The sequence below is a fragment of the Hoplias malabaricus genome, chromosome 9, assembly GCF_029633855.1.
Source record: "Hoplias malabaricus isolate fHopMal1 chromosome 9, fHopMal1.hap1, whole genome shotgun sequence".
NCBI lineage: Eukaryota > Metazoa > Chordata > Actinopteri > Characiformes > Erythrinidae > Hoplias > Hoplias malabaricus.
Window position 1 is genome coordinate 10626819 of NC_089808.1, and position 12279 is coordinate 10639097.

The following is a 12279-nucleotide window of genomic DNA, read 5'->3' on the forward strand; positions in this document are numbered from 1 at the left end:
TTTCAGTCAGTGAAAAGGAGGTCCCAAATAACGACATACTCCCTGCATACTACACATCACAGATAATAAAACTAGTAATACTGCACCCAGATGTTAATAAGACACAAATTCAACTGGGAAACTAGGAAAAAAAATTCAGAGAAGGAAAACGTAAGGCAGGCAGTCGCAATAGTTGCTTGTGTTTGTAGTCTCTTATACACAAAAAAAAAACGAGAAAAACATGATTACTGAAGCTTATGATCTACTCAAATTTGGTCACAAGGGCAGAGAAATGCATGAGAGACAATAAAACTAACAATTTTCCTTTAAATCCTATGATGAAAATGCTAATGTGGCTAAAAATATAAATGTATTTTTCTGCTCATTATGCAACAAAGTGGGATCCTTTAATCCTCTGACACAAAGAGACAGTGTGCTTTTCTGCTTCTAACTGCTGCGAGTCATTCTCCAGCACAGAAAGAGGAGGAAATATATGTGACTGCAACCATAGATAGCTGAGGTACTCCGATTGCTCAACATCTCAAGAGCCCCAGTCATCTAGCCATCACAGTCACGCATGACTCTTTCCTGCTTCCACCTCAACAAGAGCTAACAGTATATTTACAGTCTAATATAATCCACCTCTTGCCAGGTTCCATTGTAATGAGATGTTGTTTCTTACGTCATCCCTCTGTGGTTGAAATGTTGTGGCTGATCAGGTTTCAATAATAAACAATGATTCTCATATCACAGTCAGCCAATTTTGCTATCAAAAGAGTGGTTGTGATGCATTGTGCAATGTGGACAATTGTCTCCTCCATGTTCTTTACTTTAAGCTGGAACTATGTCGACAAGGGCTACTTGTGCAGACTGGATGTCTACAATAACATATGTCCTATGAAAGGCAGGAACACTTGGGAACAATGACAGGACAAGGGTGGGGCAAGGGACAAAACCACAGAGACGTGTTACAATGATAAAAAGAGTGGGCGAGGCAGTTCAGGGCATCACAGAAAATCAAAATGTGGCCTGTGCAAAATCTATGGACCTCTTATATTTGATCGTTTGTTAAAATTTGAAGAAAATAGCATTTCAGTTTACCTCTAGAGCATGTAAACTTGTGTTAACTTTGTATTCACATTGCATGCGGTTTCAATGATTGTATAGAATCAAATCATCTTTTCATCTCAACATTCTCTTTTACGTTAGTTTGTGCTTGTCTTTCTCTGTTCTCAGTGGGTCTGTAAAACACTCCTGACACATTCCCACCCTTAAAGGTCTGTTTCTCTGCCTGTTACAACCTAATAAATCCCCTCCCTGTTAAAATGCTCCATTTCCTCACACAAGGGGGGCATAAAATGCCAATATCCGAAAAGCAGTGTGACTGCGGGGTCAGTTCTGGGCTTTTCTGGAGATGGGGAGTAATAAAAGTGATGTGCTAGGGCCAGTCCTGAGTCCATTTTCAGGCATTTTGTGACCCTTTGGGGGCTGGCGTTAACCAGAGAAGCATTTAGAACCGTGTTAATGTGAAAGAACTGTAAAATGTTGCACATACACTGCGCTGTGTCTTTACCTCTGATTATGACTCACACTTTAGGAAATTATAAAGCAAAAACAAACAGTAAAATACCTTCAGCATGAGCTCTGCCAGTGAGCATGTTCTAGGTCACTTTTCAAGGTTTTTCTTACAATAAACTAGAATTATTAGCTATAAATCTTGAATGTATGGGTTCACTGCATAGGAATTTATAGGAATATATCAGTGGCGGATGCTGGTTTTTTTGAAGGAGGGGAAGCTCAATTTCGGCCTACATCATAAAATGTGTCGGTTTATTTATACGTAAATAAATACATATATATATATATATATAAACATATTGAAGCACCGTGCTTTATTAATATGTTTGGTTTTGGCTTTGCATAAATGAATTTTGTTTTCATTGTGCATCTATCCCAGTCGTAATTCTGAAGCTGCATTAGTTTTACATTTGAGATTTTAGTTTTACATTCTGTAATGTATATATGATTACCAATGTGATCTGTGGTTTTAATTTAGCATGAATATTTTTGTTTTACTGTGTGACAGCAGTAACAGGACTGATATTAAACCAGTATGAATATTAACAGGGTAGTTTTTTACAGTCTGAAAGTAATAATTGTGGAATAAATCTCATCTTGTATGAAACTGCAGTGTAGGTTTTTCAGCAGAATGATTTTGGCCCAGTATGCATCTAAAGTGGCTGTAGGTTTTACAGTGTGACTGGTTTTAAACAAATAAAACTGATTTTATTTATTTAGTCATTTATTCATGTTTGCGGCACAGTGGCGTAACTGGTAGTGTTCCAGGAACATCGCTCCAGGGACCTGGTGGCTGTGGTTTCAATTCCTGCTCTGTGTGACTGTCTGTGAGGAGTTTGGTGTGTTCTCCCTCTGTCCACGTGGGTTTCCTCCAGGTTTCCTCCCACAGTCCAAAAACACATGTTGGTAGGTGGATTGGTGACTCAAAAGTGTCCATAGGTGTGTGTGTGTGTGTGTGTCGCCCTGTGAAGGACTGGCTCCTCCTTCAGGATGTGTTTCTGCCTTGTGCCCAGTGATTCTGGGTAGGCACCTGACCCACTGCGATGCTGAACTGGATAAGCAGTTAAAGATAATGAATGAATTAATTTATTCATTCACATCCTAGGATTGTTTGTACATGTAATGTTTACACCTGCAATGGATTGTTCCATGTATTTAAGCTCCCTTTGTGTCTTTTGGACCCCGACACTGTCTGCCCTGGGCAGTGGCCATAAGGGCCCAGTCAGTAATCCATTCCAAATGTTTGGATGCAGAGAAATAGTGTGCTGCAGGGAGGGAGGTGCAGTATGGGGAGTCTGCGTTGTGTATATCAAAAGCAGGGAGTATGACCTGTTGGAATAATAAATATGTTTCTCGAAACCGAAGTGTTAGCTCATGCTGTTTCTGGTCATGTGTGTGCAAGCATGTCTACACATTAGAAACATAAACAATTTCCAAACCAGGCCAGAAGTTCAGCACAATTAGCCTTGCTTTCCGGGTGGATAGAACAGCCCTCTCTTCCCCATCACTGCCTGCGGTACTGGCTAACGTGTGACTGTCAGCTGAAGTGACAGACTTGGACAGTGTGTTCTTCATCGGTACACACTGATTAATGAGGGAAAATTTCTAGAAACTGGGTATAAATAAAAAAATATATATATATCACAAATTACAGATATATTATCAGTTAAACACTTTACGTCCAGTGTTAAATCTATATGAAAATACACTAGTTTTTCTTTCATTTCAGGTTTTGATTTAAATCTTTCTAATGTTTTATTATTGTTTAGAGTTTCAGACGACACCAATAAATATGATCCAGTGAAGGCAAAACCATAAATAAATAGAAAATCCCAGATCTTAGACCTCAGCCTCCTTACTCTGCTTCGCATTCTTAACCCTTGGAAGTTGTAGAATAAGTGGAACAAAATCAGAGCACATAAACCTTCCTAAATAAATATCTGCAAGCGGCATTGCTTTGCTCTCATTAAACAGGATTTTCCTCTCTCTGCCCCAAGGAGGTGAGGTCATATTTACCCAACTGCTCACAGTAGTAACACTGAACTAGGAGGCGTTTTAGCTTTTGCAAAGATGGTAGTAATTTGTTTACTTGTACTAAACATAGCAAGTCTTTGTTTTACTTAAAAACCAAATATTTGTGTTAAAGTGAATATTTATTATTTTTACATTTTATTCTATGAAGTGTAACTCATGTGAAGTGAAATATTAAATTACCTGTAGCCTTTGATTAAACCAGTTTATGCTCCATAGATCGGGTCCCACATTCCTAATACATCCAGGCCACTAGGTTGCAGTGTTTTATGGCTGTGTCATAATGTAAAGATAAATCATTGTACACAAATAATCGCTAAATTTTGGTGGGAAAATGAAAGACAAAAAAAAAAAGAGTAGAATAATTCAAATGGATTTCAGCTATTCGTATTTAGTCATTTTATGTATGCATACTCCTTATAACTGCTTAATTTGGCAGTAATAAATGTTATATTATGCCTTCATAGCTTTTAAAATGTATAAAATGGGACATTGTGAATCAGCTGCTTCTCAATTCTCAACTATTCTCAATGCCAAATGTGTGCTAGCAGGGTATGAAACGAGCTCCAACCAACATGATGGGGTGATGTTTATGACTACTCACTTCACATCGCTACCTTAACAAAGGTCACACCTTTCATTTTCATGATATGGGGCCCTTAAGGCATTTAGTACACAAGGAGCTTGTATTATGTTTCCATGTTGACCTGTTGTGACTCACAAATTCACTGTAAGCACATTCACAGGAAGTACGTCTGTTTTACAGGACATGTGGTGCACGTGTAATTCCCAGGCAGAGTCAGCAAGTTAGATTGGAATTGTGTTGAGCCTCACTGACTCATAAGATTAACCACGTAAACAGCATCATAGACACTGTGTTGTGATTATTAATAGGTATCATGCTGTTACACACATAATGGTGTACTGTGTTAACTATGAGTACCATTCCCTAACATTGTGAAAAATTGGAAAATAACTCAGATGTCTAGTGAATTGATGTAAGGTTAGATTTTCCAAACAATTCTAGATTTACAGCAAAGGCATTGAGAGGGTGTTACAGTGGAATTACATTAGTACAATCCCATATCCAGAAATGTTGGGACAAATTAAAAGTTTTATTATTAAATTATTTACTTGAACATTTAAGTTATTTAATAATTCTCTTGAAATTAATTTAGCAGAATATAAGACAAAGGAAATGATTTTGAATACACAAATATTTCGGAAAGGGGCCAAAAACCATAAAATAAGAATTCCAGTAACAGTTTGAAACATTCCACCACAATTAGGAAAATATCACAGGTGTAAAACGTAGCATCACTTCAAAGTCTCAGTCATTACAAGGAAAGATGGATTGTCCATTTTGTGCCAAACTTCATAATCGAACAGCCAAACAATTCAAAAGCAACATTTCTCAAAGCAGGGTTACAAAGTATAGGACTTTCACTATATACTGTACCAAATATTATGACAGATTCAGGGAATCAGAAAAAACCTCTGTCCATATAGGGCAAGGCCAGACACCACTGTTGAATATTCATGAGCCCCCAGAAGACACTTCAAAATGAAAATGTAGTGCTGCTCTGCTAATTAAAGCCACATGGGCTTTAGGACACTTTGGAAAACTTATTTTCTTAAAACAGCCTCCAGCTGCATAAAGAAATAAAACCTGAAAATGAAACTCTGTCCATTCATTCATATAAGCGCAATTCATCATTCATCTATAAGCACTTATTCAGTTCAGGGTCACGGTGGGTCCAGAGCCTACCTGGAATCATTGGGCGTAAGGCTGAAATACACCCCGGAGGGAGCGCCAGTCCTTCGCAGGGTGACACACACACACACACAAACCTACGGACACTTTTGAGTCGCCAATCCACTTACATGTGTTTTTGGACCATGGGAGGAAACCCACAACCTCCAGGTCCCTGAAGCTGTGTGACTGTGACACTACCTGCTGCACTACAGTGCCACCCATGAAACTCTGTTGTGCACGCCAATTTAAGTGTACTTTAATTATAAAGTTATACTTAATATATACTGAGTGTATTTATATACTGAGCCCTTGTAATGGGCTACAATTTAAATATATTTATATGGTTAGTAGTAGCACGGTGGCGCAACAAGTAGATTCTTTGTCACACAGCTCCAGGGTCCTGGTGTTGTGGGTTCAAGCCCCGTTCCGGGTGACTGTCTGTGAGGAGTTTGATGTGTTTTCCCTGTGTCTACGTGGGTTTCTGCCAGGTGCTCTGGTTTCCACCAGAGTCCATAATTGTGGGTGGGTTCCCACTTTGCACCCAGAGATTCCGGGTGGGCTCCAGACCCACGGCGACCCTGAATGTATAAGCGGTTACAGACAATGACTGAATGAATAAATTATATGGTTAGTAGTATAAGTCATATGTCATATACTTTGAATGTACAAGTATTGTAATTGTGTAATACTATACAATTTTAACAGGGTCTGATTGTATTAGTGGAAAGTATTTTTTGTTTTATATTTTATAAGTAATTTTTTGCGGACTTTAATGTGTTTTAGAGTTCAGTCAGGCAGCTCAGAGGAAAACATCTGTTGGGAGTAGTGAAAATAAATGTTTTGAATGTATAATATACTTAGTGTATTTTAGGTTTAACTTAATATCTTTTAAATTACATATTAGTGATTTAGTGCAAATTAGTGGTTCCAAAATAACACACTTTAAGTACAATTTTTTTTCCATAAGGGGACATAAATTTTGGATATGTCTGCTGTGTTCAGATGAGTCCATGTTTCCAATTGTTTTGGGAAAGACAAATCAAAATAGGGACGTCCATGGTTATTCCACCATGGTTATGCCAGGCCTTATTCTGCATGTGCTGCAAAAGCAAGGCTTTGTAGACATTCAATCCAGATCTGTCTGCTGGGGCACACTTTTTTTAAAAAGGAATTTGACAATGGCAACCACAGACTGTTGAGCAGCTGAAGTCTTGTGTCTCACAAGAATGGGCACAGATTTTTACTTATCCTCAATTCCCAAAGTATTAAACAGTTTAATTAAAAGGAATGTTGATGTATAACAGTGGTGAATATACATCTGTCCCAAAGGTTTTTGGAGTGTGTTTCAGGGATTAAATTATAAATTTGTACATATTTACAAACTTTGGACTTTTTATTTTTATGGTGTCAAAGTAGGGCCAAGATTTCTGAGAACTAGAAAGAAGAATCCACAAATATGAAATTAACTTTTAAAAAGAGTGAATCCTAACTGAATAACAAATTTTTGAAAAAGAGAAGATTGTAATTAACATTGAGAGTTTTAGAAACTGGATTGTAAACAGAATATTTTCAGGATCTAGTCAGTTCCGACTAGATCCTGCCTTCCGATCAAAACAGGGCCAGAGCTCAGAAGCTTTTATAAATAAATACGAGACTGAGAGGAACATAACTGAGAAGTTGTGAAATAAACTCAGGAGAATGAACAAAAATAATCAAGAAATGGGTTGTAAAAAGCATTGACTTTAGTTGGCTATTTTTTGATGCAATCCTTGTAGATGTTAAGTTATATTTTTAAAGAGATTGACGTAGAATGTAAAAATTGCTTCTTCATGTACATTCACTGACAGTACACACAGTTCACATATCGAAACTGAGGTGCAAATACAAGTGGTGCTGAATTCAGTATTGTTGTGATGTTAAATTTACCTACATCCAAAAATTCAGACCTTACCCACACTCTGGTGTTGTTAAGAAGTTAAGAAGTGTCATCAAACTGGCCTTCATTTTGAATGAGGCATAATGCAGTCGGAGACAGTAACCAAAGCACTCTGTTTATTGTAAGTAAACACAGTAAACAGAGGTTGGAAAATGATCATATAAAATGGGTGTAGGACTAAGATAAATGGGTGTAAAGATAAAACTGCACTTAGATCTTAAGTGGACCTCAGAGAATACAAAAATATGGGCCTTTATAAATTGAAGGGAAGATTATCATCTTTGGCTGTTTACACAGAAAGACAACCAAATGATGGACTGTAGTCAGGCCTGGATTATCTCATGGGTTTTGTGTGGGTGTGCCCAGGGGCCCAGGCTACTACAAGACCCCTGTGAGCAATTTTGACAAAACCTAAACAGGTGAATCCATGCCTACTCTGCTCAAATGGAACCTTAAGCAAGTAGGGATTAAAAAGGTAATTGATTCCAATTGACCAGGTACCAGATTTGACTAGTTGAAAAGCAAAAGAGCTGAGCCGAGTCAAGTTGAGCTCTGTACCAATACATTATTAGCATGAATTATGATGAAAATTTGTCAATATTCATTCATTATTTGTAAGTGCTTATCCAGTTAAAGGTTGCGGTGGGTCCAGAGCCTACCTGAAATCTACCTGGAATCACAAGGCAGGAATACACCCTGGAGGGGGGCCCCAGTCCTTCACAGGGCAACACACACACATTCACTCGCACGGACACTTTTGAGTCGCCAATCCACCTACCAACGTGTGTTTTTGGACTGTGTGAGGAAACCGGAGCACCCGGAAGAAACCCATGTGGACACAGGGAGAACACACCAACTCCTCACAGACAGTCACCCCGAGTGGGAATCGAACCCACAACCTCCAGGCCCCTGGAGCTGTGTGACTGCGCCACCATGCCGCCCACGTGTCAATATACAAATAACAATTAGTATGTATGGCCTTTTAGTAGTTTATTTACATTTTAGACAATTTACAATAAAATCAGCCAAATATGTATCTGTTTCTGTATTGGTTAATAACACAGTGTACATCAGGTTCAGTTAAATTCATGTATTATTTGCTCTCAGCTATTCCACCCAAAAACTACAAGCCAATATATATTTCAATTTTATGTATTAAAAAAATTTATACGTAATTATACTTTTCTTCAAAAATGTACTCCAAATATACTTAGACATTTCTGTGTACTTTTCTGTTTAAGACAAGTATACTTTAAGTATTATTGTGTTTAGTATATTATCATGGATAAGTTTATTAAATGTAAATCTGAACATAAAAGAACACATGAATTTTAGTTATTAAAAAGTATCCCAAATAAACACCTATTCATAAAAGTGTTAGTTTGATGGTTTGGGTTTAATTTTTATTTTACACATATGTCGTTATTTTGTGATGGATGTTGTATTTCTTGTATTAGTTTTTGTTTTGAAGAACTTCTAGTCTTTCGTTGCCACTCCTGCCACAGTTTATTCGCAGGTTCACTGAATTTACACATGCTCTTAGCCACAAAGGGTGAGCTCTGCAAGGGAATCTGACTCTACACAAGTGTTATGAATGATTCATAGTGATGGGTTTTGCTGTGGATGGAGTACTTGCAGTTGGCTGAGGAGGGTTTGTCCAAAGGTCCGCTGGGATATTGCTTGGAATGCAGTGGTTAAAGTAACCTTTTACTGTATTTAAAAAAAAGCACAGAAGACCATTCTGTCTTTAACACTCAGAATAAACTGTACAAGAGAAGGTAACTTTACAAGAGAATCAGGCAATGTTCTTTACTGAAGGCTTGTGCCCACAAACGTTTGGCATGTAGTGTATCTTCCTGTGTGTTATGCCGTTGTCCACCTATGATGATGTAGAGTTGAAAGACTTCATTACCCAGAGCAGTGGTGGATACAGAACTCTGGTGGCTCTGGATCAGTATCCAGAGTGTGATTCTCCTTTATTGCTGTTAAACAGAGCTGCTATGTGTAAATGTCTGCCAGGTGCTGGTGTGTGTATATGTGTGTGTGGAAGCTGATGGGGTGTCTGATGGTGAAGTTCAGTGTTTGTGTTCAGTCAGCACTATCTTGCTTCCCACGGGATCCTCAGGAACATGTGCAGGTCATTTGTGCAAATTCCTCTTTGGCAGAAAAACAGGAGAAGGAAAACAGAGAGTGGGGAGTATGGCATTTGAATTAAATGCTGCTCTGGGGATAGAGAAAGAAAGAGAGAAATGTACAGGAACAAGCGGGAGGGAGGTAGTAACAGAGTGATTAAGAAAGAGGAGAAAGACTGAAAGTGAGAGAAAAAAGTCAGAGTAAATCTGAAACTTTAAGATTGAAAAAGAAAGTGAAATAAAAAGGGCAGACGATATATGGAAAATTTAAATGAGAAAAAAGTTAAAAGGAAGAGAAGACAGAGAGAGCGAGAGAAGCCAAGTGGTGGTCTGCAGAATAGTTTCCAAAAGCATGTCCGGGCTACTTTTCCCACTGCAGCAGTCAACATACTTCTTGCTTCTGGACTGTAGACTTCAGGGAAAGTTTTGCAATGCCTTCAAATGATTTTTCCAGCAAATTTGAGGCTTGCTCTGCCATGTTACATAATATGGTAAATTTCTCCAACATTAAAAAAAAATTATATAATTCAGTATTTGAAAAGGAGGTGGGGCAGTGGTTAGTGTCGCAATCACACAGCTCCAGGATCCTGGAAGTTGTGGGTTCCAGTCCCACTCTGGGTGACTATGAGGAGTTTTGTGTGTTCTCCCTGTGTCTGCATGGGTTTCCTCCCACAGTGCACCACAGTCAGCAATGAAAGCACTTAAAATAGCTATATTCAAAATTAAAGGCTGTGCCTCCAAACCTTTGGACATAAGTTTGTACCTGAGTACATGAGTTAATATAACTACTGTAACATTTCTGTTTGTTTTATGCTAGACTAAGAATTCGTAATGCAATGGAATTATCTACATTGCCCAAACACAGTCTTGTATATTGACCATTTAAGGTAAAAGTCAAATTGTACGTTTTTTGTACGCCAGGGCAAACACTTCAGCATCTGTAGTGAATTTAAAAAGATCTTAATGATGTGAAGCGGTCAGTAGGTGCTGCTCAGGGTGATTGAAATACTGAAATTACAAAAACAAATGTTCCTCGCAGGGCAGACAGAAAAGAGATTCATTGGCGTGCAAGATAAAGTTTCATTGCCTGTTTGATCTTCAGGAAATCTGTCTGAACTAAACAAGCCGAGTGTGGTTAAGAATGTGGCACGATGTGTTTTTATCTGAAGCCCCCCGAGCCAGGGGGAGGAATTAGCAATGGCAAGTCTGTGAGAAAGTGAGATGGTAGTTAGCCACATGAAGGGAATTCCATGGTATGGGTCCAGTTAAAATACCACACCAGCAAAAGCCACTCGGCCAGCAATTTTCCCGAGGAACTCTCTTCCTCTGAGAATTCCTGTCCGTTGGATTAAATTTGAATGGAAATTTTAAGGTTACTTTTTGACCTAATGAATAATGACGAATGATCACACTTTGTTGGCCAATTATGCTGTGTAGACTACATAAGACTAAGATCAGAGAGCAGCACTTTCCAAAGATTTGTTTTTAAGGAAATAAGCTTTTAGATAGTGTGCTAGCAAATGAGTGGGAAAGGGAAAAGTAGTGAAAAAGTTGTTTCCAAAAATGGACTTAAAATATTTAAGTTAATAAATAAATAAATACATAAATAAATAAATGAGACTCTTTACAGATGTGCATGTTTGTTGTGCCACAGCATAAACAAGGGAAACTTGGGTTAGCTTAGCATGCAGAAGCTAGCAAACATGTTGAGGTTCCTCAGCTATGCGGTTCTGTACTCCCAGAAACTAAGCTACGGGAGACACAGCTCTCTCTGCAGTTCCTTGGCTCCCTGAGACTGAGCTGCAGAAGCGGAGCACAGGGTCTGTCCGCATGGCAGATCCCACAGATTAGAATGAGCTGCTAATGTGCAAACAAGGTGATGACAGAGCAGGCGCCCTACTACCTGCATTTGCTCCTAAAGGCCTATGTCCCGCCTCGGCCACTGCGCTCTTCCACTGAACGTCGCCTTGCTTTACCCAACATCCGCACTAAGCAATCCAGACTGTTCTCTTCCATAGTTCCCAGATGGTGGAACAAGCTGCCTACCTCCACCAGAGCAGCGGAGTCCCTCACCGCTTTTAAGAAACACCTAAAAACTGAGCTCTTTAGAGAACCCCTGCATTAGCCAGTATAACTATCTGATGCGTATAGACATAATCTTTTAATGTTGCATTGTTCAATGTTTTAATTTTTATATTTTTTGTACTATCATTGTAAGTCGCTTTGGATAAAAGCATCTGCTAAATGTAATAAAGTAAAGTAAACAGTGCTGCCCAAGACACCTTTGCTACATTTTACATTTAACTTATTCCTTTTAATGAACGCCTGAACCAAGACAACAACATTGATTGAGATATTCATCTTTACTCAAACCATAAACACAAGCATTATGAAATGAGGGACCAAAGGCGCAATTGGACAAGGAAATGGATTGCTACATGTGATCCTTAACTAAATGAATAAATCTAAACACGTCCATTGTTCAGTAGCTATTCTCCTGCTTCACTTTGTAAACAAATTCAAAACAAATTGAGTTTAAGACTTGTGTCATCATTGTTCATTATTCTCTCTCTCATGGCCACTGTTTCTGTCCAAGTTCTCTCTCTCTCAGTTCTCTCTGTGAGCTCTCTCTCGGAGTTCTCTTTCTCTCTCATGGCCACTGTTTCTGTCCGAGTTCTCTCTCTCTGAGTTTTTTTTCTCTCTCTCTCTCTCTCTCTCTCTCAGAGTTCTCTCTTTCTCTCTCTTGCCGAGTGCTCTCTTTCTCTCTCTCCGAGCTCTCTGAGTTTTCTCTCTCTCTCTCTCTCTCTCTCTCTCTCCCTCTCAAACATTGAAAAGCATTAACTGAGATGAGTATATTGCTCTATTCC